Source organism: Erinaceus europaeus, chromosome 6, assembly GCF_950295315.1.
Source record: "Erinaceus europaeus chromosome 6, mEriEur2.1, whole genome shotgun sequence".
In the NCBI taxonomy this organism is placed as follows: domain Eukaryota; kingdom Metazoa; phylum Chordata; class Mammalia; order Eulipotyphla; family Erinaceidae; genus Erinaceus; species Erinaceus europaeus.
Window position 1 is genome coordinate 56,681,903 of NC_080167.1, and position 25,254 is coordinate 56,707,156.

Consider the following 25,254-nt stretch of genomic DNA (forward strand, 5'->3'; position numbering starts at 1 on the left):
CCACCAGTTCTCTCTCTACTGTTGACTTGTAGAGATTGCTTAAAATATTTTGCTAAAAGAGTAAATCAAAATGCAAAGTGGTTATATTTCATATTCTAAACTAATGGCTAGTGTCCTGTATGAATAAGGATAAGTCTGTTCTTAGAGAAGCTGGTGAGTCTCCTGTGCACGTATGGAGAAAGGGTGTTAACGTGAGACACAGCTGGGTGAGGAGTTTGGAAAAGGAGAGAGGGGAAACAAATCCAAACCTAGGAAGATACAAGAGTGAACACAGAAACTGTACCTCAAATGGAAATATTCACGAGAGGAATACACTAGTTAGTGAGTTTGTGGAAAGAATGATAGGCATTTTGAAATCACGCCATTTCACAACCTCAATACTTCTTAAGTTTTTTTTTACATTTATCTATTTATTTTCCTTTTTTGCCCTTGTTGTTTTCATTGTTGTCATAGTAATTACTGTTGTTATTGATGTCATCTTTGTTGGGTAGGACAGAGAGAAATGGAGAGAGGAGGGGAAGAAAGAGAGGGGGAGAGAAAGACAGATACCTGCAGACCTGCTTCACCGCTTGTAAAGGGACTCCCCTGCAAGTGGGGAGCCGGGGGCTCCAACCGGGATCCTTACACCGGTCCTTGTGCTTGGCACCACATGTGCTTAACCAGCTGCGCTACCGCCCAACTCCCTATACTTCTTTTAAATAAAAAATTTATTAGTGACTTACTAGTAGTTTACAAGATTTCACACCAAAGTCCTGTGCCCTCACCCACTGTGCCACCCTAGTTCTCACTGAGCCTGGTAAGGGGGCCAAGTCATGCAGGGGTTACAGAAGATCAGCACAGTGGGTCTGCAGAGAGAAGTCAGGAAAGGTAACAGTTCCCAGAGTGAAAAAGGGAGCAGGGCCTGCAGTCTGCTACTCACCTGCCGCCTTGGCTCACTGGCAGGCATGATGGTGCTCATATGTGTGCATATCAGAAGCATCTAGGAGTTAAAAAATGTGGAATGTCTGGGGTCCAGACACACTGGTTCTGATTTAATTTTGGTTGATATAGTGGTGTGAGCATCAAGTTTTTTTTTTTTTTTTTTTGCGGGGGGGGGGGGGGCTTGTAAATGCTTGAGTACTTGCATGCAAGTCATGCACTTTATCCCCTGAGCCACCTCCCTGGCCACTGAGCACACAACATGTTGAAGAACTTTGCTTAAGATTTTAGTGTGGAGCTGCAGAGCAAATGGAGCCCATGCTTCCATGCCTGCAGCCCCACATAGGAGCGCAGAGGACCCCTGGTGAGTAGGGGTGGGACTCATGGAGTGACTCTCTGATATCTCTGTCTAACTCTGAGAAAAAAGATAGAGGATAAAAATGGGGTCGGGAAGGCAGTTCAGCAGTAGTGCACATGCTTCGGGTGCTGAACTCATCCCCAGGCTGCTCTCTCAAGTCCCGTTAATTCAAACAGGAAGGACAAAAACAAATAAAGCATAAGTAGTGGTGCAGTGCTTTGGTCTCTCCTCTCTCCCATAAAAATAAGATTTCTAGAGAAAGACTCTAATGTGTGAGCAAGGTAGGGAACTTTTTCCCAAGAGGAGACCTGTGTGCCCCAGGCTTGGCCCATCTGTGCAGCCTCTGCCCATCCTGCCAAGGGAGAGGTCACAGGAACGCATGTCTGCAGAATGACAGAAGCCCCCAGGCACTGAAGGGCAACCCACATCACCAGCTAGAAAGGTCAGGAATGGAAAGACCAAACTCCTTGGAGGAAACAGATCACTCTGTGTAGAGGACACTTGGTGTGTTTTCTTTGTGGAAAGCTGCTGCTGTGTTTGTTTAATACTAAACCACGTGAACTCATTCACCCAACTTCTCCTGTGCTGAGAAGAGGCATGTGAGGAAGACCTATTGGAAAGTTCAGTTTCTCTCAGATTCTGTTTATCCCTCAGTGTTGTCTGAGCTTTACTTTTATTGCAACATGATATAATTTTTAAAACTTTTTTATTATCTTTATTTATTGGATAGAGACAGCCAGAAACCAAGAGGGAAGGGGGTGATAAAGAGGGAGAGAGACAGAGAGACACCTGCATCCCTGCTTCACCACTCATAAAGCTTTCCCCCTGCAGGTGAGGACCGGGGGTTCAAACCCTGGTTCTTGTGCATTGTAATACATGCACATAACCAGGTGCGCCACCACCCAGCCCCGTGATAAAAATTTCTTTCCTTTCTCTTGCCCTTTCTTCTCCCTTTCTCTCCTTTCTTCCTTCCTTTCTTTTCCTCCCTCCCTCCTTTCCTTCCACTCTCCTTTCATCGCTTCCTTCCTTCTTTCCTTCCTTCCTTCCTTCCTTCCTTCCTTCCTTCCAATAGCCCTCATAGTTATTACTGGTATTCAGTGCCTGCACAACACATCTACAGCTCCTGATGGTCACCTTGTCCTTTTATTTATTTTTTTTTAATTTGGTAGGACAGAGAGACATTGAGAGGGAAGGGATGACAAAGAGAGGGAGAGATAGTTGCAGTACTGTTTCACTACTCATGAAACTTCTCCCTGCATGTGGGGAGTGGGGGCTTGAACCCTGGGTTCTTCTTGAACATGACAATGTGGACACTCAACCAGGTGCACCACCTCCCAGCTTCTCAATGTACATGTCTCACATGTCCCTCTTCATATATAGGGGGCATGCATATAGTAGTAGAAAATACTGTTTTCTAAAGTAATAGTCTATTACTCGTATTTAATTTAAATGATTCTCTTATCGGTTAATTAGGAATTAAATACTAAATACTTAGGGGCTATGGGGATAGCTAGCCTTTCCCTATTCAAGGCCCTGGGTTTAAGCCCCAGCTCCACATGGAAGCACCATGGATAACACAGGGAAACTCCATGGATGGCAAAGGGGTCCTATGATGTCTCTTCTTCTCTCTCTGTCTCTCTCTCTTTGATTCTTCCTAATTGAAAATGAAAGGTATAAAAGTATTTGCCAGAAGGGAGTTGGGCAGTAGTGTAGCAGGTTAAGCACAGGTGGCGCAAAGCGCAAGGACCAGAGTAATGATCCCGGTTTGAGCCCCTGGCTCCCCACCTGCAGGGAGTCACTTCACAAGTGGTGAAGCTGGTCTGCATGTGTCTGTCTTTCTCTCCCCCTCTCTGTCTTCCCCTCCTCCTTCCATTAAAAAAAAAACATTTGCCAGAAACAGTGGAAATCTATAGGCACAAGGCTCCGGCAGAGGTACAAGGAACATATATATGTATATATACATATATATACACACAAACAAGGCAAAGTTTCTACAGACAAGTAATACCAATAAACTATTATACACTGGTATAAAGAAAGAATGTTTCCTCAGCTATCATGCATTCAGCAAATTTTTATTGAGTCTAACATTTGCTGGCCACTGATCAATGTACTTGGGAGGCATGTTGAACATATTCTGTGGATAATACCATGTGGCTGCCATTGTAACAGAGGGTGTTAGAAAATCAGTGCCAATAATTATAAATAAAAAATGTATTAAGTTTAGCTGAAAATAGATCAGCACATGGGAAAGAAAGGAAAGGTGAGGCTGTTAAGTAAGAAAGGATCAGTTAAGAGTTGAGAACCAGTGGCGACTGGTTCAGGAGCTCTAGGGGTAAAGAGGAGGATGGGGGTGGGGAGAAGTGGTGAAAAGTAAGTTAAATTGCCAGGTGTGGCTGCCGGAATGTAGGGACCTGCATTATTGTCCACAGTGTTATAAAACGCTATAGGTCTATGTTGAGAAGTTGTTCTTGTTCATTCATGAAAATCCAAACAAACGGATTCTGTTTCTCAAACTGAGGAGAATTTCAGAGGGTTTTGGAGGAGGGGAAGGGACATCTGTTCAATGTATCCAAAGAATCAGGAATTCTAAAAGAAGATTTTCATATGTCATATCACTTAATCCATTTAAAATATTGTGTGGTGTACATTCTTAGAAAGGTCACACATTTGATCAAGCCACAGAGATGACGGGAATTGGAACACCAAATTCCCAGACAAGGAAGACCTTCTTCTGTAGGCACACCATTGGATAGGATTGCCACATATGCTGTCAAACAACTACTAAGCCCTTGAACTGTACAGCTGGTCCAATTGAGATGTGCTCTAAATGTAAAATGCATCATGTATCTTGAATAATTATAAAATGGAATCCAACAAAATGTATACTTTAGTTCATTATCAATTTGAATTTGGTTTTATGTCCCAGTAATATAATTTGCAGTACATTGAGCTAAATACAACTTGTGACTAAAATTTTAACTGTTTCTTCCAATTTTTTTGAATGTAGCAACTAGAAATTCTACAACTACATGTGTAGCTCATGGTGTTTCTGTTGGTCTCCTTAGTCTATTTAGTATACTACAAAAATAGGAAAGACTTTCTTGTCTAAAAAAATTAATAAAACACTGGGGTTAACTAAGGAAATGGACATCTCTGAATGTCTTTGAAGATGGGAAATAACCTTTTAAAAATCATATTTCTGAGGTCAGGCAGTGACGCACTTGGTTAAGTGCACACATTGCAGTGCGCAAGGACCCAAGTCCAAACTCCTCATCCCCATCTGCAGGGGGAAAGCTTCATGAGTGGATGAACTAGGGCTGCAGGTGTCTCTCTATCTCTCTCCCTCTCTATCTCTTCTTCAACTCTCCAGTTCTGGCTGTCTCTATCCATTAATAAAGATATTAAAAGAATAACTTGCATTTAAAAATAGTAAATGAAATTCATATTTCAAATTGCCACTAGAGTTATTGCTGGGGCTTGGTGCCTACCAACACCCATCCAGTGGAGAAGCAATTATAGAAGCCAGACCTTCCACCTTCTGCTCCTTATACTGATCCTGGGTCCGTACACCCAGAGGGATAAAGAATAGGAGAGCTTCCAGTAGAGGGGATGGAATATGGACCTCTGGAAGTGGGAATTATATGGAATTATACCCCTCTAATGCTATAGTATTATCATTAATTATTAAATCAATCAATAAAAGGGGGCAAGAGAGAGAGAGACCTCTACCACTTTTTTTTAACTTCTCATGAAATGTTCTCCCTGTAGATGAGGAGATGGGGCTTCAGTATGGTGACATGTGCTCTCTATGACCTGTGTCACTGCCTAACGCCCTTAATATCAATCTTTACTGGTTGACCATCCATTTACAGTACTACAGAAATTCTGGAGTACAGCTTCCTATCTCTGTATATACATGAGCTTCACCACAGCTGGACAGTTGCTTGATCATGAAGATGTCTGCTTGCATGCAGCTAGGAACCACGCAGTTGAGCTATGTAACTTCCAGTCCACTATGGGCAAAAGTTAATTTTATTTTTGTAATTTATTTTTTAGTAATGGTGGTCCATACACTTTTAAATACTTCAGAAGTATAGTTTCTCACCTCTTCAAAATAATCGCAATACCAACATCCTTTCACTAATGTGCACTGGCCCCTTCCCCACCTGGTCCCCGCTCCAGTCCCTGTTGTTGTCCTCAGGTCAGTACTTTCAGCCCACAGTCTCCATTGGGCTTGGCAGTTTTCCTTTGGTCTTTTGTTTACCGACCATGGGTGAAATAAAATATTATTATTTAAAGGAAAATAGAGACATTATCAAGGATACTGACAGTATATTGGTATAGAATGAAGGATAGTAAATAGCACTACTAATATTTTATAAGCATATATTGATTTCTTAATATCAAATAACTTAGAGTTGTTTTTTTTTATTTTATTTATTCCCTTTTGTTGCCCTTGTTGTTTTATTGTTGTAGTTATTATTGTTGTTGTCGTTGTTGGATAGGACAGAGAGAAATGGAGAGAGGAGGGGAAGACAGAGAGGAGGAGAGAAAGACAGACACCTGCAGACCTGCTTCACCGCTTGTGAAGCGACTCCCCTGCAGGTGGGGAGCCGGGGTTCGAACCGGGATCCTTATGCTGGTCCTTGTGCTTTGCGCCACCTGCGCTTAACCCGCTGTGCTACAGCCCGACTCCCAACTTAGAGTTTTATTTATACTTTTATTTACTCTAGTTGTCATTGTCTACAAGGTTTAATACCATTTCTGCTTTCTCTTTATCATGTATTACTTTTTTATAAATACAAATATTCTGCTCCAAATACATAAAAATGCCAAGGACAAAAATCAGGAGAACTTTTTCTTGCAGAGTTAATTTTCTCAGTTCAAAAAGACAACTAGTAGTAAGTATCATTTATTAATGATTAGAATAATTGTTACTGTAATTCGTAGTTCATTGTTCCTAGATAGTATAACATTACCAGCATATTATTAGAAAAACACTAACTGGATTCAAGTAAAAGCATTTCCTTTTTTTAGTTTGCTTTTGTTTTGCTTTTATATATATTTGTCTTATGATTTCCTGGATAGAGATAGAGAGAAATCAAGAAGGAAGGGGAAGACAGAGAAGAGAAAGAGACACCTGTAGCACTGCTTCGCCTGTTGTGAACTCCCTCCTCTACAGGTGGAGATGTGAGGCTTGAACCTGGGTCCTTGCACATTTTAATGTGCTCAGTGAAGTGTGCCACCACCTCACCCCATAAAAGCTTTTTTTATGAAATCATAGTATGAATTTTTTCTGAGATAGAAGGTTTACTTTTGGGGCCAGGTGGTGGTGCACCTGGTTGAGCGCACTTGTTATAGGTTCAAGCCTCCAGTCCCCATCTACAGAAGGGAAAGCTTTGCAAATGGTGAAGCAGGGCTGCTGGTGTCTGTCTCTCTCCCTCTCTATCATCCCCTCCATTCTCAATTTCTGACTGTTTCTATCCAATCAATATAATAATAATAATAATAAAGAAAGTTTACTTTGGTGACTTTCAGACAAGAGCAAGACCAGCTCCTGTAACTCCACTATTTCTTCAGAAATTTATGCCTTCAACTGTCATTTCCACTTTGTTGCCAGAAGAAGTGCTGATTTCAAACCACAAGCCCTAATCACTTGCATGTGCCATTTGATTGGATATACCAACAAGCTTAAGCCAAATTATTCTGTCTTATGGGAGAAGCATTATCTTACTTTCTGTTTTTCTTCCTTTTATCTTAGTTTAGCTCAGCCATTAAAATGCATTGACTAAGATTTAATATTTGGTGCATATAGGACCTTGATGAGTCTTCTTTCTTGTCTTGAAATTCCAAGGTGGTTTATCTGTGAATAAATACCAAGATACTTTCTCTGTGAATCATGGCAAGCTGAGGAAACACACACACACACACAAATGTGGTTCAGAATCCTGGAGGACAAGCTTCAACTCTGTATATTTACTGAATTACTGAATTTATACTTATTTACCAACTTTATTTCTTAGTAAAATGTTGAGTTATTAAAATATTCCCTTTTATATCCTCAAATCTTTGCATCCTTGGCTTTATTCCCATTTTAAATCTATTTAAATAGCCTGTTACCATATCATATATTTTTGTCTTCAAGCATCATAGTGCCCTCTGACCTTGAAAATCAAAACAAGAAACAAGAAGAAAAAAAAAAAGAGCTACTAGACCATAGGTTAACCTTACTTCCTTTCTAAATTTGTTTGGTTTTGATTCTCCTATTTTGTGCCTTCCAAACACATGGTTTATTTCTTTTACTTTGCTATACATAGTTTGTTTGATAGTAAACAATCTTCATCTTTCTTTCTTTCTTTCTTTTACATGTCACCAGGGTTATCACTGAGACTCTGGGACTCAGTACCAGCACTTTGAATGCACCACGTACCACTGCTGAAGGCCATTTTTTCCTTTTTTTTTTTCTATTATACTTGATAGAACAGAGAAATTGACAGGGGAAGCAAGATAGAGGAGAGAGAAAGACATCTGCAAACCTGCTTTACTATCTGTGAAGCTTCTCCCTGTAGCTGGGGACATTCAGTCTTTTTCAAAAAATGTTATTGGTCACCCACTCTTGGTCTTTGGTGCAGATAGTGTAGATATCATGGTTTACCAAATCCATTATCTTCCTTTGTGGAACTTAGGAAACACCTCTTTCTCCTCCAGGAACTTGCTGTTTTCATAATCTTATTGCTAGATCCATGACAAGACATGGATCTTGTGATATTATTAGCCTGTTATGTCATCATCTCCTTCTCTTCCCCCTCCTCCCCTCCCTCTTCCCCCCTCCCCCCCCCCTTTCTCCTTCAGGAGAGATTTGTGAAAGTGACCACACCATGGAAATTTCTTTCAGTGCTAGACTTAAACCTGAGTTTAAGTGCTAGACTTAAACCTGAGTTACATAGCAAAGACATATGCTATCCAGCTTAGCTCTTTGCTGTTGTTTAACAGAATACTGTATATTTTCAGCCTGTCAGAGAGCTACCACCCTTGCAGCAGAGTCACTGTCACAAAGGCTACCCGGCTTCCCATGCCGCAGGTAAGAGAGAAAGTGTAGACCTTAAGAAAAAATGGTACATTTCATTTTTTAAATAATACTTTTATTTATTTATTGAATAGAGACAAAAATCTAGAGGAATGGGGTAGAGAGACAGAGAGACACCTGTAGACCTGCTTCACCACTTGTAAAGCTTCTCCCTGCAAGTAGGGGCCAGGGTCTTGAACCCAGGTCCTCGAACATGGTAATATGTACTCTCAACTAGGTGTGCCACCTCCCAGCCCCTAAAATTGGCACACGTCCAAAGGGTCACTTAGGCCAGAGATCTCTAACTCAATGGGTAGGGAGGGCATGTGTGCCTGACCATGCTCTGTGTTCAGGTTTGAGTCCTGGTACCACATGGGAGATGGCTTGACACCAAGGATAGCTCCAGTGCTGGGGTATCTCTCCCTTTTCTCTATCTCAGTCTGACCAAAACAAACAAATAAACAAAAAGCAGCCTGGAAGCAGAAGGTCTCACATGAACAAGGTTCCAACTCTCAGGAAATAAATATGCCTCTTTTCCGTTGTTCCTGAAGGAAGTAAGAGGATTTCTCTCAGGCCTTCACTGTGAGACTGTGGTAAAACCCCTGTTGGTAAAAGGTTTGGATGCCCCTAAGCTTGGGTCCCTCTGGCATTTACACCTTCTCAATTTTTCCCATATGGAGTTTCTAGAAAATTCTCATTGATTTTTATACTTTTTCCCCATAAGCCTGGCTCTCATGAAGCTTCCTGCTCTAGGGTTCTGCCCAGAGTTATGATTCTCTGTATCTGCCTGTTGCCCTAGCTGCAGTACCAGGGTTTGACCTGTGACCTCCTTTCTCTAATGGGCCTAAATCATACCGTGCCTTTCCTTGTTCCTTGATCTTTGTTGTTTTTAAGAGGAGTTGATGCCCTCAAGATTCTGACATGTAGATCTGTACCTGAAGTCCCACCCCACTGCCAGCTTGATTGGGTCTTTAAATCGATTTCTTTGCCTCCTCCACCTCTGCATATTCTCCACTATCTTACCAGCATGACACTTTCCATATAAAGACTTCTTCATTTGCTAAATTTAAACTATCTCTTTTATCCATTTAACTACATAGCTTTTATGCTCTATGTTGGTATTTGATATAGCTCTCAATAGTCCCAAAGAGTCCCTCCTTCTCCTCCCTCCTCTCCTTCTTCTTATTATTATTTCCCTTTGACTTATGATGAATATGAACATGTAATAGGAACTTTGATTGGCCCAAAGTCACAAAGCTGGTAAGTTTTGGAGTTGCATTTAAACTCCAAACCTCTGAAGCACAGCACATATTATGAGCTTGTACTGTTATGTCTTTTTAGAGGGACTTTTCATATTTCCCTCACCAGAATTTTCCTATTCCCCTAATATCCAGATACAAATCAGGACACCTTTTTTTCTGTTTGCATATTTACTACATCAAAAAGAATGAAAGACTCCTCCTGCATCTGTCAAATCTTCTGTTTGTGGTAAGATTTATCAGGACCTATGGGGCTTACTAACAAAGAAACATCATCTTTCATTCCTTCCCCATACAAATTTTGGCTCTTTCTGGCAGCGTCTTTCCATCCTTATTGCTTTATTGAACCATGTGAATCAATCCAGAGAAGAGAGTTTTCTTTTTTCTTCTTCTTCCTTTTTTTCCCCTTCTTTAATTGAGGGTTTAATGGTTTATAGTACATTCTGTAACACATAGGCAAAGTCTCTATCTCCCTCGACTGGCATCTAAGAGACACACCAGGATCCCTTCATCCTGTCCCATTCTCTCCTTCCCCAGAGTCATTTTAACAACTGCATAGTACTCCTTTGTATATATGTACCACAACTTCCTTAAGCCATTCATTTGTCCTTAGGCAACTGGTTTGTTCTTAAGTTTGAGCTAATAAAAACTATGCTACTATGAAACTTGGCGTGCATACGTCTTTTATCAAATAGGTGTTTTTGTTTGCCCTGGCATGTACCTTCTACATAGTAATTTTTTATCCGATAACTAGTGATTGATTGTCTTGTTTTCACTGCTACAACTTCTTTCTATTTCCTTTTTTGTTTGTTTTAATTGACATCAGGGTTATTAGCTGTGGCTGAGAGCCCATACTACTTATTAACTGCTCCCAGCAGCCATTTCCCCCTTTTTTTCCTCTTCTAACTTGTATTGGTTAGGCCAGACAGAAATTGAGAGAGGTTGGGGAGCTAGAGTGAGAGGAAGATAGACTCCTGCAGACCTACTTCACCATTCATGAAGTGGACTCCCTGCAGGTGGGGAAGTGGGAGCTCGACCCCTGGTCCTTGCACTTGGTAATATGTGTGCTTAACCAGGTGCACCACTGTCTGGCCCCCTCTTCTATTTTCTAAGTCTCTCAAGAGTGTAGCACTAATTTGCAACTGTGTTATCAACATTTTACATGCAACGTATCATTTCATCATTACCAGAAGCAACCCCAGGACACTAGAGAACCTGCCTTAATGATCTTTTGTAGCTCCTGAGTTCTCAGGAATTTAAATAGGCTGCTCGCTGTTCAAACTTAGTGAGTGGCAGGGTCAGGAATTGACTGGAAGCCTACACACTTGACCAGTGGCCAGTCCAGTTCATAGAGTCTGCTCTGTATGCCCCTTTTTAAAAGACTCTGATAAGGAGCTGGGAGGTGGCAACACCCTGCTGAGAGCACAGATAGCCTCCTACATGGACTCTGTTTCAAGCCCTCAGTCCCCACCTGCAGGGGGATAGCTTCACAAGTGGTGAAGCAGATCTGCAGGTGTCTCTTTCTCTCTCCCTATCAAACCCTTCCCTCTTGTTTCCTATATTTCTAACCAAAAATAAATGAATGAATAAATAAGTAAATAAATGTGAAGTGTACTTTAATTGTAAAAAGGCTATGAGAACCCCATTTTATGTTTTGATGGAAATTTATATCCTGAGCTGGGGTGGGTAGGTAGGTCAGTTTTACAGCAAAGGACTTGCATTCATGAAGCCTCAGAGGCCCCAAGTTTAATCTTATCATATTTCACAGCTGAGCATTGTTTAGTCTCAGTCTCTGTCTCTTTCTCCATATATGTGTCTCTGTGTGTGGGTATATATGTATATGTGTCACAAAATTAGTAAATCATTTTTTTAAAAGAAAGGAATGAGGAGACTGCATGCATGAGACTCTAGCCCCTGGCGGGGAAGGGAGAGAATATTCTGCTCTTACTTGCTTCTACTCTTTCAGAAAAATGGATCTGAAATATAAACAGTCAGGACTCACTGTTTCTCTTTACCTAAAGAAAAAGGGTCTATAATGTTTTATCTTCTCCCCCCCCATGTTTGACTAGGAAACAGGATTCTTTTTTTTTTTTTTTTATCTTGAATCGACAAATTGCACAAGTGCCATTAAGATACGCATACTTCCAGTGATATTTTGACAAGAAAATAACACAGTGACTTTAAGGTTTTTTTCTGGTATGAAAATTAAGCATCTTTTGTCTCTACCTATACTTAAAGGAAGTGCCAGCCAGGATGGATGTATATGTATATGTATATGTATATGTATATGTATTTCATGCATTGAAATAGAAATAGATATACTTGTTTCTGAGCAAATTAGGAGCTTTCAAAATAAGATGAACCTATTGGCATGTCACAACTAGAAACTTCAGTTTTTTATTAGATCAGTGCAAACCGATAGAGGGGACTTAAGGCACTGAGCTTGGTCACAGAAATAGGATTAAAGTGAGGCTGCTAAGATTTATTTTCTACAATTCAGAAGAGAATTTTGCCTAAATATATAATGTTAGAAAAAGTGGACATTTTAAAATGTCAGTTCTGTTCATCCTACAGACCTCAGTGAGCAAATCAGAGTTATATAATGACCTGCATTTTAATCAAATAACATGGAGAAATCTGAGCTGACTTTGGAGGTACTGTGTTGGTGGCTGCGTTTTGGCAGCTTAGAGGAAACTTTGGGTGTCTCTGAGCATGTTTACATTTTGTAGCCTTTAAGATTTGAAGATGCACAGAGCCAGCAGCTTGGGGAGTTAATATTAGGGGTGGGGAAGTACAGAAATTGAGGACATTTCAACAGATAGCCATTATGCTCCCTTATGATTTAGAATGAGGGACAGACAAGAAATTATAGAGGCTAGATAGCCATGCTAAGTCAGTCTGACACAGAAGAAGGAAGCACTTTGCTGTTTTGAAGGAAAGGCACATTGTATCACATTTTAAGGAACCATTAAGCAGCTTTATTTTATGAACAAGAAAAAATAAAAAAGCTAAAATTGCCTAAAATTTAAGGCAAAGAGTGAATTCAGATCACTTCAAGTTGTAAATTGTCTTTTAGGATCTGACCCTACTGCAAATATGATTCTTCCAAGTGTACTGAACCTGGAAAAATACAGCTTTAAGAAAATTGTCAACTGCCTTTGAAAATAAATGAGAGAAGAAATAGTGAAAATTTTACTATCGTGCAGCATAACAATTTCAGAAATTCAAAATTGTAGCAAATAACTTCTAAAAGACAAATTAACATCTTTGTTCTCTACCAAAACCAAAGTGACAAGGAATGACACCTGAAGCAGAGTAGTGGGTTCTGAATGTGGCTATCAGTTTTGTTATTTTGTTGGTTTGAACAAAGTATTCTTTGGTGCTGAGCATACACTGTCTGGCATGGCATCTCCCAATTTTATTAAGGTGAAAATTGAATATTAATGAAAAAGTCTTGTCCAGTGCCTGACTCCTGACTGATTAAGATATGGAATGCCAAATCTGTACCCTAAGAGATGTAAACACTTGTAGTCATGAACTCTCTACACATGAAACTGAAATGTTAAATAGAGAGTGTGCAGAAAATATCAGAAGGCAGAGAGTAAAGTAGGATGTGAAATTCAGACATGTTTAATGAAGTTCCATGTCCCAGCATAGTTCATCTGGAAGTATTTAATTAAAGTACAATCTTTTTTTAAGTTTTTATTTACCGCTAAGGTTATTGCTGGTGTTTGATGCCTGCATGATGAATTCATCCCTCCTGGTGGCCATTTTCCTTTTCTCTACTTTTCGTTTTCCCCCCTTTCTGTTTTATTAGATAGGACAGGCAGAAACCGAGAGAGGAGGGGGAGGTAGAGAGGAAGAGAAAAAGACACCTGCAGACCTGCTTCATTGCCTGTGTTCTGGCCCCCCACTGGTGGGGAGCAGGGGCTTGAACCCCCAGTCCTTGGGCATGGTAATATGTGTGCTGCCTGTGGGGCCCAGTACAATAGCGTTTACAAACTAAATTGCCCTCTGATCTAGTGTAGGAGATTAGGAAACTTTTTAAATGACCTTTACGAAACTCTAAAACAGGAGCTGGGTGGTGGCACACACAGTGCCATGCAAAAGGACCCAAGTTTGAGTTCCCTATCCTGGTCTGCAGAGGGGGATCTTCAGGAGTGGTGAAACAGTGACGTGAGTGTCTCTCTTTTTCTTTCCCTCTCCATCTTCTCCTTCCCTCTCTATTTCTCTCTTTCTCTCCCCAATAAAGAACTAATTGAAAGAGTTAAATAATTTTTAAAAAGAAGAAAACTCTAAAGCAATCCAAAACCCAACCAACAAAAACATGACATCCCACTCTTTAAAATTTTGTCCCATGAATAATTTGGACCATTCCCCAGAGTCACAGTTAAGTAAAGTGAACTGACTTAATGATTTGCCATTAAGCTCGAAATATGTTTAGGCTGTTGAGACATTTAAGCTTTGTAATCTGCTTGAGCCAATTCTGGACATTGTGTGAGGAGTCAGAATGACCTTCCTCAAGGATCTTGCTAGTTATAAATAGGTAGTTCTCAATAAAGCAACTGAAAGTTTATAAATATTTTAAAGTGAGTTGTTTGAGCTTGCTAGACAAAGAATGAGTATTTCTGAAGATATAATTCAGCGCAAGACTATATAACTTTGTGATATAATACATCATTTCTGGATAATTTATGTATTTCTATTAATAATTTCTAGAGACTAAGCAACTTTTCATCTTTGTGTTTCTCAAGAAAAAATTATACTACAAGTCATTCCCCTTTCAGAGTCATAGGTGTATTTGCTAGAATTTCAGAACCCCAGGTCCCGAAGACTAAATTTGTAGTGGCTTCCAAATTGTCAATGCCTAGATTTGTGCTGCTAAGTTTTGAAATGAATAAAATTTCACATTTACATATATCAGCCAGGAATTGACTTTCTGATTTCTATGTTGAACTGTAGGATTTTGTAAGGCCAAAGTTGAATATGGAAATTAAGAGAGGTGAGATGAGTTATACCCTGTGTAAACTCATTCAGAAGCCCAGGACCCTTAATAATTGGAATTGCCAGTTTTGGTGGCCGGCCTTCCATAATATTGTTTATCTCATGCTGAAATAAATGTGCTGCAATGAAATAATGACTTACAACCCTCTGGTGAATTGTACATTTTTTTAAATGAGTTTAATGGAATCACCAGAAAATTTATGTGTCAGATTGTGATTGCTTTCAGTATCTTCATGTATTTCTTAAACTGGTTTGTAGTGACTGCAAGCTAAAAGTAATTCCAAGGACAATGAAGGGGGACTAGTAATTAAACTTGGATGTGTTCAGTTTGAATTCAAGGTCATAGAATATAGGCAATGTCTAGTAGGAATACACTCCAGTAGGTAGTCATTGTGACTATGTAAAAATAAAACCAGGGGCTGGGTGATGGCACACCTGGTTGATTGCACATGTTACAGTGCACACGGACCGTGGTTCAAGCCCCCAGTCTCCTCCTGCAGGGGGACAGCTTCACAAGTGGTAAAGCAATGTTGTAGGTATATCTGTCTCTTTCCTTCTCTGTCACTCCCCTCTCAATGTCTGGCTGTCTCTATCAATAAATAAATATAAATAATTTTATAAAATTAAATTCTAATAAATTCAATTAAAAAATATATTTAACTTCATCTTTGTTAATTTTTTCTAATGCCTACAGAGTTGTCAGATTCTTCAACATGACCCATTATTATTAGGACTTAAGTCCTGAATGAACAGAACTAAAATAGTGCTTCCAAGTTGAAGTCCCCCCTGTTAAGTTGGTGAGGCAGTAAGGAATCTGTGACGTGGGTTATACTAGGAAAACAAAGATCATGATTAAGAGAGAGGACTGGCTAGACAGAATTTAGATTATTGTGCAACATTTTTTAGAAAAAGATACAATATAGTTAGAATTATTCCAAAGAAAATCTGAATTAATGAAGCTTCCATGCCTTTACGCAGTGAGAGGAACATATCTGCAGAAATACATGGTTTTAAATCATATCCCTCATTTTGTAAAATGAAATAAATTTGTGTCAGCGAACACAATTACTTCTTGTCTCTTAGCTCTAAATCTTTGACTTCCAGCATCAGGTAAAGCATAGGAAGGAAAGTCTGAATTAAACATAATCTAGTAATTAGATAGATACAGTAGTTCTTACTATGTATGTTATACTATTTAAGAGCTAGTTACGATATATAAGATGGTTTTATGCAAACATACTTAACATTAATTTAACTTACTTGGCAGTATGTCAAGGTTATTTCTTCACATCAAATATAAGATGAATAGATTCCATGCTTTCAATTAAGCCTTAACTATCATAGAAAAGTTATTAGGAGGGTGGGTGGTGGCACACCTGATTGAGCGCACATGTTACAATGTGAAAGGACTTGGGTTCAAGCCCCCAGTCCCCACCTGCAAGGGGAAAGCTGCACAAGTGGTGAAGCAGTACTGAAGGTGTCTCTCTGTCTCTCTCCTTATCTCTCCCCCTGTTCCTCTCAATTTCTGGATGTTTCTATCCAATAAATAAATATAGTAAAAATAAATAATTTTTTAAAAATTAAAAAGTTATTAGTATACCTGATTGGGCTTTACTGTTTCTGTCTCATTCAGATAATGCCTTAGAGTTTTGTGGCCTGGGAGAGGACTAAACAAGTTTTGTGTATAACTTCCCTGTGTAAGCCCATAGTTGAATCCCCAGCACCATATAATGGCAAGACAGTAATCTGTGCTTCTCTCTCTCTACTTCACCCTTATATAAGATAAATAAATATATTTTTAAATTTTTATTAGTGATTTAATAATTATTAACAAGATTGTATGATCACAGGGATGCAATTCCATACGTTCTCACCACCAGAGTTCTGTGTCCCATCCCTTCCACTGGAAACTCCCTTATTCTTTATCACTCTGGGAGTATGGACCAAACTTCTTTGCAGAAAGGGGAAGGTCTGGCTTCTGTAATTGCTTCTTTAGTGGATATGGACTTTGGCAGGTCAATGCATACCCCCAGCCTATTTCTATCTTGCCATAGTGGGATAGAGTTCTGGAGAGGTAAGGTTCTAGGATACATTGGTGAGGTCATCTGCCTAGGGAAGTCAGGGTATAATCATAGTAATGTCTGCAGCTTGGTGGCTGAAAGGCAGTAAGATATAAAGCAGGAAAATTTGTTTTTTGTTTTTTGTTTTTTTTTTTAATCTATTGGATTGAAACAGCCAGAAATCAAGAGGGAATTAGGTGATAGAGAAGAAAAGAAACAGAGAGACACTGGCAACACTGCTTCACCACTTGCAAAGCTTTCCCCCTGCAGGTAGGGACCAGAATCTCAAACCCGGATCTTAGTGCATTGTAACACGAGCACTCAGCCAGGTGTGCCACCATCCAGCCTTGACAATTTATTTAAAGAACAGCAACTCAAAGGTAGGAATAGAGCAGATGAAATCAGCCAGCTTCGAGTGGGAAGAAGCTAGGAAGACTATTTTAAGTATGTTCAAAGGGGCCCATGACTTTAGTAATTTTTGCCTGAGCCTAATAGCTGATATGCCATTAGACTAAATATATTGTCTGGAAAGGTGGTGTCAGGGTTGAAAATAGGGATTGAAAGCTAGATCGGAACAGACAGTAGCTCCCCAAAATGAGGAAAGTACATAAATACCATTAACTGTTAACCCCATCTACCTGATCTAGGGCCCATATTTATTCATAGTTAACATAGGAGCCTGTGTAACATCTGAGTCCCTGTCAGTCTGAGCTCACAGTCCATAGTCACAGCTAGGAACATACTAGGCTGACTCATTTAAGGAACAGTCTTCTTCGAGTGGCAAAGTAGGCTAACCCAGCCTCCCTTCAGAGAATGGGGCAGTCATTACCATTGCCGCTCTATAGTGAAGGCAAGGTCCTTGAGAGGCTGACAAGAGGGTTTATGATGTTCCTGATGGAGATAACCAGTGATGGTGGAGAGAGGGATCTCTTAGAGGTCTAGACCCATCATATCTATGTGGGAATTCAAGGATTCCCTGACTAGAGCTCCAGATGATGGGGAGGCCTGGTATTGACCAAAAAGGCTGTCATTAAGGTGAGCCAGTCTTTTGCTGTTACCCAGCTTTTATAGTCCTTTCTGTATCTGATGAGATTAAACTTTCTCTCTGTTGTTAAAATCATTGGGTTTCATTTTTTTTTTTTTTATGTATCCAAACCAGTTTTAGGTTTATGAGATCTAGCTCAATTTAGGGAGGAAATAGACCTAGGGTTTAAGTGGGATCTAAGTTAACCTGAAGTTTTACTGCATTTTACTTGTTTGATGATGATAATAGAGGTTGTCATAGGGGACAGTAATTGTCCTCTAGATGAGATACTTCTGCCGGTATAGCAAAAAAAAAAAAAAAAAAAAAAAGAAAGAAAAGAAAAAAAAACACCTCTCATGGGTATAAAGATAATATTATGGGTAAAGAGATAAATATCCCTTTAAAGTATTGGTAGGATAAATTTAAAGAACATGCATTATTAGTAAGTTGCTGTTCTTAGTAGGTTTCACAGAAGGATTCTGGGTGTACTCTGGTTATGCATGCCACATTTATGTCTTTGCTTGCCAAGTAAGAAAATAAAACAAGTGATATCTTGAAAAGAAATATAAAAGAAAACTTAGAAAAATATTTTCTGGCTGAATTAGAATATTGTGTATAATTTTCCTAAATCTAACATTTACTGGTGTTCAGGATACACTTCTAAGGATGAAAAGGATACAAGACAGTTCACTGAGGCAAAAAAAAAACAAAAAACAAAAAACCTTTCAGGTGGCTTTCACTCCTTTCTATATTGAAGAAAATCTTAATGCAATATTCATGCTATGTTTTTTTTTTCTTGAATAAGGTACTTTGGCCACACATTTAAAAATCCTAAGTAAAGCAAATATTTTCAATACAAGCCATCTTTTGAGTATTAATGGAAAATCATTTCCTACTTCTTATCTGGTATATAAGAGTAAAGAAATCATTTCTATTCTTGTTACAAAGAAGAAAAAAAAAACAGCTGGACAAGCTAAAGATCAACATCCCCCCTTTTTTAGATCCATTATAAAACTGACATCACAAGGCAAACTTCTGCATAGTTGATATACTTCAGGATACAAAAATTGAATGTGTATGTAATGTTCAAAGTCAGAAAATTATTTTAAAAGAATAAAAGAACAAGATCAATGAAAACAGTCATATATACTTGATGTTAATCCAACTGTCTCCATGTTGATAATTTAAATGTTGTTAGTTTAAATTCACCAATTAAAATAATGACTGTTAGAGTAGATTTAAAACAAAGCCTAACTACATATTGTTAATAAGAAACTGACTTCCAGTATTACACATATAGGTTAAAAGTAAGGTTTGGCCAACAAAATAGCTCACCTTTGAGAACGCCTGCTTTTTCATGTGCATGACCCAAATCTGAACACAGACCACATAGCACTGGAGAAGGCTTTGGTTCTGTGGTCTCTCTCTTTCTCTTGTCTTTATCAGGAAAATTCAGCTAGGAACACTGAAACCTTAGATATGACAAAAATAAAAAATAGATAAAAGTTAAGGAACAGAAAAACATAGAGCATGCTAGCAATAATTAAACAAAAACTAAATAGCTATCAATTTCAGGCAAAGGAGAAAATTATCTGTAATGAAGAGTTTCATCTTATAATAATGGAGGGGTCATTTTTTTCCCCAAGAAGCTGAAGCAATTATGTAAGCCCCTGGAATTAGAACAACAAAACATAAGAAATAAAAATCTGGTAGATTTTTCAAGGATTAACAGATAAAGCTACAGTTATATTTAAAGGGTTCAGGAGCCCTTAAAAACCTGGAATCAATCTAAGTGTTCTGTCCAACAACAGATGAATGGCTAAGAAAGTTGGGGTATATACACATAATGGAATATGACTCAGTTATTAAGAATGATGAAGTCACCACCTTCACCTCATCTTGCATGGAGCTTGAAGGAATCATGTTAAATGATATAAACCAGACAGAGAAGGATGATCTTACTCATGGACAGAAGTTGAGAAATAAGAATAGGAAAAGGAAATATAAAGTAGAACTTGGACTTGTCTTGGTGTATTGCACTAAAGTAGAGGACTCTGGGGATAGGAGGACTTTCATATCCTGGTGCATGATGATGGAGGAAGATATAGGCTTGGGGTTGGAGTGTTGTGCAGAAAATTGAGAAATTTTACACATCTCAACAACTGTATTAATCATCTCCCCCAATAAAAATTTAAAAATAAAACAATATCTAAAAAAAAATCTGGCAGACTGAACATCAGAAAGAACCAATTAAATGAAGTATGAATAACTAACATTTGGGGGGCAGGCGGTAGCTAGTGGGTTAAGTGCCAATGGCAAAGCGCAAGGACTGGCTCCCCACCTTGCAGGAAAGTTGCTTCACAAGTGGTGAAGCAAGTCTGCAGGCATCTTTCTCTCCCCCTCTCTGTCTTCCCTTGCTCTCTTTATTTCTCTCTGTCCTATCCAACAACAATGACAGAAATAACAACAACGATATACAACAAGGGCAACAAAAGGGTGGGCACGGGAAACAGCTTCCAGGAGCAGTGGTTTCATAGTACAGGCACAGGCACCAAGCCCCAGCAATAACCATTGAGGTAAAAAAAATACAAGACAATAAAAATAAATAAATAAATAAATAAATAAATAACACAGAAAATCCACCGACTAACAACATACATATTCTTAGGCTCAGTGGAACATTTGGAACACCCCCCCCAAAAAAAGCCTGCAATTTAGGTCATAAAACATACTTTAACAATTTAAAAAGTATATAGAAATCATATAGTGTCTGCTCTGAGACCACAAAAGAACAAAGATAGACATCAATACCAGAAAAAATAACTAAAAAAAACCACAAAATGCTTGGAGATTTCCAGAAAACTTCTAAATAACATATGGGTCAAAATTAAATCTCAAGAGAAAATTTTAGATATTTAGAACTAAATAAAAATAGTACTACTTAGAATTGTAGGACATAGGGATAATAGTGGTTAGAAGAAAATTCTTAGCATTAAATTAATGTATTAAAGGGGGAAAAAATCTAAAATCAGGAATTTAAGTTGCAACTTTAGGAAACTTGGGACATGAAAGGCAATTTAAATCCAAAGTAGCAGCAGAAAAAAAAATAAATAAAGACTAAAGTAGAAACTAATAATACTGGAATTAGGAAATCAGTAGGTAGACTCAACAAAACCAAAAGCTGAGTATTTGAAAAGATGAATAAAAGTCAAAACCTTCTGGACAGGGAAGCTGAAGAAAGGAAAAGGTAAACTGAATGGCGAGCATGAGAACTCAAAGCAAGTCTACATGGCTGAGCCATTGCCATTAAGAGTTCTCTACCAGAATATCCTGAGCTGCCTGGCAAGGTAGCTCTCCTGCATAGTGTGACTGGTTCGCCATGTGCATCACCTAGAGGTGAGCCAGTCCCTACCCATGTGGGGAGTGTCAGTGCTGTGATATATTTCCCTCTCTTCTCTGTCTCTTTGTCTCCCTTTCTAGGTTGACTTGGAGCAGTAATGCCCCAACAATGACAAAATATACATATAATAATATCGCAGGCAACTATGTGCCCCAGGATTTGATAGCCCAAATCAAATGCATTCTTTCAGAGATACAATTTACTAAGATTTTTACACAAGGAAACAAAAAAAGATAATCTGCATAAGCCCCAATCGATTAAATAAATTCAATGAAAATCTTTCAAAATAGAAAACTTCAACTCTAAATGAGTTATCTGATGAATTCTCTAAAAGATTCGAAGACACAAATTATACCAATTCTTTAAAATTCTCCCTTAAAAAATAGAAGCCGGAGTGGGGAGAATACTTTATAATGGGTTGGATGAAACCAGTCTTACTCTAATATTAAATCAGAAAACACATACCTAAGAAAGGAAAACTACAGACCACTACCTGTGTCAACACAGATGCAAAATCCTCTGCAAAATCTTAGCGAATCTGATCTTATTGCAAAGAGGAAGAATTATGGGGACGGGTGGCGACACACCAATTAAGTGCACATAGTACCATGTGCAAAGATCCAGGTTGGAGCCCCGGCAGGTGTCTTATCTTTCTCCCCTCTCTGTCTTCCTCTGTCCCCTCTCAATTTCTCTCCTATCGAATAAAAAAGTGGCTACCAGGAGCAGCGGATCTGTAGTGCTGTCACTGAGCTCCAGTGATAACCCTGGTGGCAAAATAAAAGAAGAAGAATTAGGCAGCATTACCAAAAGGAATTTATTTCAGGTATTCTGGACTCAATTTATATTTGAAATCAATTCGTGTATCTATTGCATTGTAAAGCATAAAATTGTATTATCATCACTAGAGGCAGAAAAAGAAAGGCTTCACCAAATCCAGTATCAATTTTCTATAAAAATAAATCCCTGAAGAAGCTAGAAATTGAGGACATTGTCCACCATGCAGTCCTGCTCAGCACACACACTAAAGCTGACAGTATATAAAAACGAGCATTGGCCACCAAACAATGCTGATATGCAAATTTTCAAGTGTTTCATGTTTATGACTATAGTTGCTAACATTACATTGTATACTTTTAGATGTTATGAAAGTGTTCACACACCAAGTTCGATGGGTGTGTTAACAAATCCTTTCATGATATACATACATATCAAAAGTAACATTGCACGCTTTCAATATATAGCAATTTCATTTGTCAGTTACTTCTCATATAATAAAGCTGAAAAAACATCTTCAGAAAACCTACAGCTAACATCATTCTTTATGTTGAGGAACTAGATGTTTTGGACAGTGAAATAGCTCACTTGGGTAGTACACTACCTTAATGTGTATGCAACCCACATTCGAACCTGATTCCCTCTACCCCCTCTCCCTCAAACACACACTCCGCAGGAAGCTTTGGGGCTGGGATCTCTTTCCTTTGCCTTTTGTCTGTCTAGTTACCGTTCTCTCTTTTTCTATCCAGTAAATTCAGTCATGCCAGAGCAGTCAAGCTGTGGAAATTACCAACCAACCAATAAAACTTAGATTTTTTTTCCTCCTAAGATCAAAAACAAAAACAAGACAAGAGTTCTCACATTCTAAAAGTCTCAGCTAACACAATAAGGCAAATTAGAAAATAAAAATGTATGCAGCTTGAAAAGGAAGAAGAAAAAATGTCGTTGTTTATAGATGACGTGATTGTCTATGTAGAAAATCTTAATGATGTAATAAAAAAAGGTTTAGTATAGTAAACAATTATAGCAATGCTTTAGAGAACAGGTCTCATATAAAAGAGTCAATGTCCTTAATGTATACCAGCAATAAACAATTTTAAAGCATAATACCACTTACCATAGCATTAAAAAGAGAGAAAATATTTAGATGTAAACCTTAATAAGTATATTATCTACTGGAGGAAGGGAGGGAAGATCTCTAATGTAATAAAGAGCTAAAAATGTAAGAATTGTAGGGGGGTCAGGCGGTAGTGCAGGGGGTTAAGCACACATCATGCAAAGCGCTAGGACCCGCATAAGGATCTCAGTTCGAGCCCCCGACTCCTTGTCCTGCGGGGGGCGGGGAGGAGGGTCACTTCACAGGCGGTGAAGCAGGTCTGCAGGTGTCTATCTTACCCTTATTGTCTCCCCTCCTCCTTCAATTTCTCTCTGTCCTGTCCAACAACATCATCAGTGGCAACAATAACAACGACAACAACAATGGCAACAAAAAAATGGGAAAAGAAAAAAATGTAAAAGTTTTATTTGTATATGGACAGACTCAGTATTTTGAAAGTGCTAGTTCTTCTCAACTGCATATATATGAATGCCAGTCAGTAATTGTTTGTAAATATCAACAATCATCACACATGCATTGCACTGTGTTAGTAATAGGTTAATCATGCTTGAGAGACCTTGCAAAATTTATGCTGTCTTTAAACTTAAAACTGCACTAAGGGTAAAGTCTACTTTATGTTTAAAGGATACAAGGTAAAACAAAACCCCTTAGAATCTCATCTCAGTGTGGACTGGATGAGGACTTTAACTAGGCTGTATTACTTGCCATTCGTTTGTATTTACCAGCGGTTGACTTGAAATAAATTTCTTGATAAACATTAAAATCAAAGTGCAGACTACGATGTGGTATGAATGTGTATACTTTCATTCCAATACACTCTAGCCACTGTTGATTTTCATTCTATTCAAAGAATTAAAGGTTGGAAGGATAAGGGAAACTAACATATGCTGATTCATCTGTGCTTACTTGTCAATTAAAAGGAACATTTTATGAAAGAAAACTCATGTACTACTAACTCTCAATGAATGAATTTAAATACTAAACTACTACTAAATAACAGTACTAAAATACTGTGGAGAAATGTTTTTCTAAAGATTGACTTTATTTCATATGAGAAGAGAGAGAGGAAAGACACAAAGAGGCATCATCATTCAGGTACATGTCTTGTTAGGGATTGAACCAGGAACTTCAAGCCTGCAAGACCAGTGTTCTCCCTGCATGACATCTCCTTTCTGTTATTAAAAAATATCTTAACAGTCTTAATTTAAAACAAGGGGCAGGTGGTGGTGCACATGGTTGAGTGTACATGTTAACAATGAGCAAGGGCCTGGGTTCAAGCCCCCAGTCCTATCTGCAGGGGGAAAGCTTCACAAATGGTGAAGCAGGGCTGCGGAGTCTCTCCTCCATCTATCCCTCTACTCCCCTTCCTCTCAATTTCTGACTGTCTCTATCAAATAAAGATAATAAAGATTTTAAAACTATAAATAGATGGTATGTGCAATAAGTATACACACAAATGTATATATGTAAATGTATATATGTAAAACTGTACACCTGTAGTCTTGTAGTTCTATGAACCAGTATTAAATCAATGAAACATTTGAATTTTAATTTTAAATCAATAAACCTAGAAAGTATGCATTTTTAAATATTTTATTATTATCTATTTTGGACAGAGAAAAGGGAAATTGAGAAGAAAGGGGGAGATAATGAGGAAGAAAAAGCCAGACACCTGAAGCATTGCTTTAATGCTCACAAAGCTCCCCCCCAAAGGTGGGGACTGGGGGCTTAAACCTGGGTCCTTGAGAACTGTAATGTGCATCATGATGCATTTCTTTATTCTCCCTCAATAGAATCTATGAAGGGAATGATAGCTATAATGAATTTTGGCACTGTCTGTATAAAAACATCCATCTGTGGCTAAGCAGAGAGATTTTTCACATACTAATGCAATTGAGGAGGATAGAAGTTATCTGTTGCTCAGAAAAAAAATAATGTGTTGACTTTAAGAACTGCATTTCACTTCATTGCTACTCTGGTCAGTGTGGGAACCAGAGTCACCAAGAGTGAAGTACAGTATCAGTTAGTCCTGGTCCCCTGTGTACCTGTGCTGTGTGCCACACAGAGAATCTACTTAATTGAAATTGGCGGGTTTGAGCAAATTAGAAGTCAGTGTATGCCTTGAGAATCAACAGAGATATGTGATGGCTTTCTGAGTTATGTACCCAGGTGAATCTTATAATCATAGTGACACTTTTATTTAATCCGAAAGCATTAAAAGTAATTGATCTATCACTCATAAAGAGAAAATAGGAGTTTAATTGTGTGTGG

General features: G+C 38.6%; 1 protein-coding gene across 1 annotated transcript in view; it reads left to right on the top strand.

Annotated features, from left to right (window-relative positions):
* The window catches only part of MALRD1 (MAM and LDL receptor class A domain containing 1), a 580,642-nt gene that overhangs the window by 401,605 nt on the left and 153,783 nt on the right, over window positions 1-25,254 (top strand). The gene's annotated exons all lie outside the window — the stretch shown is intronic.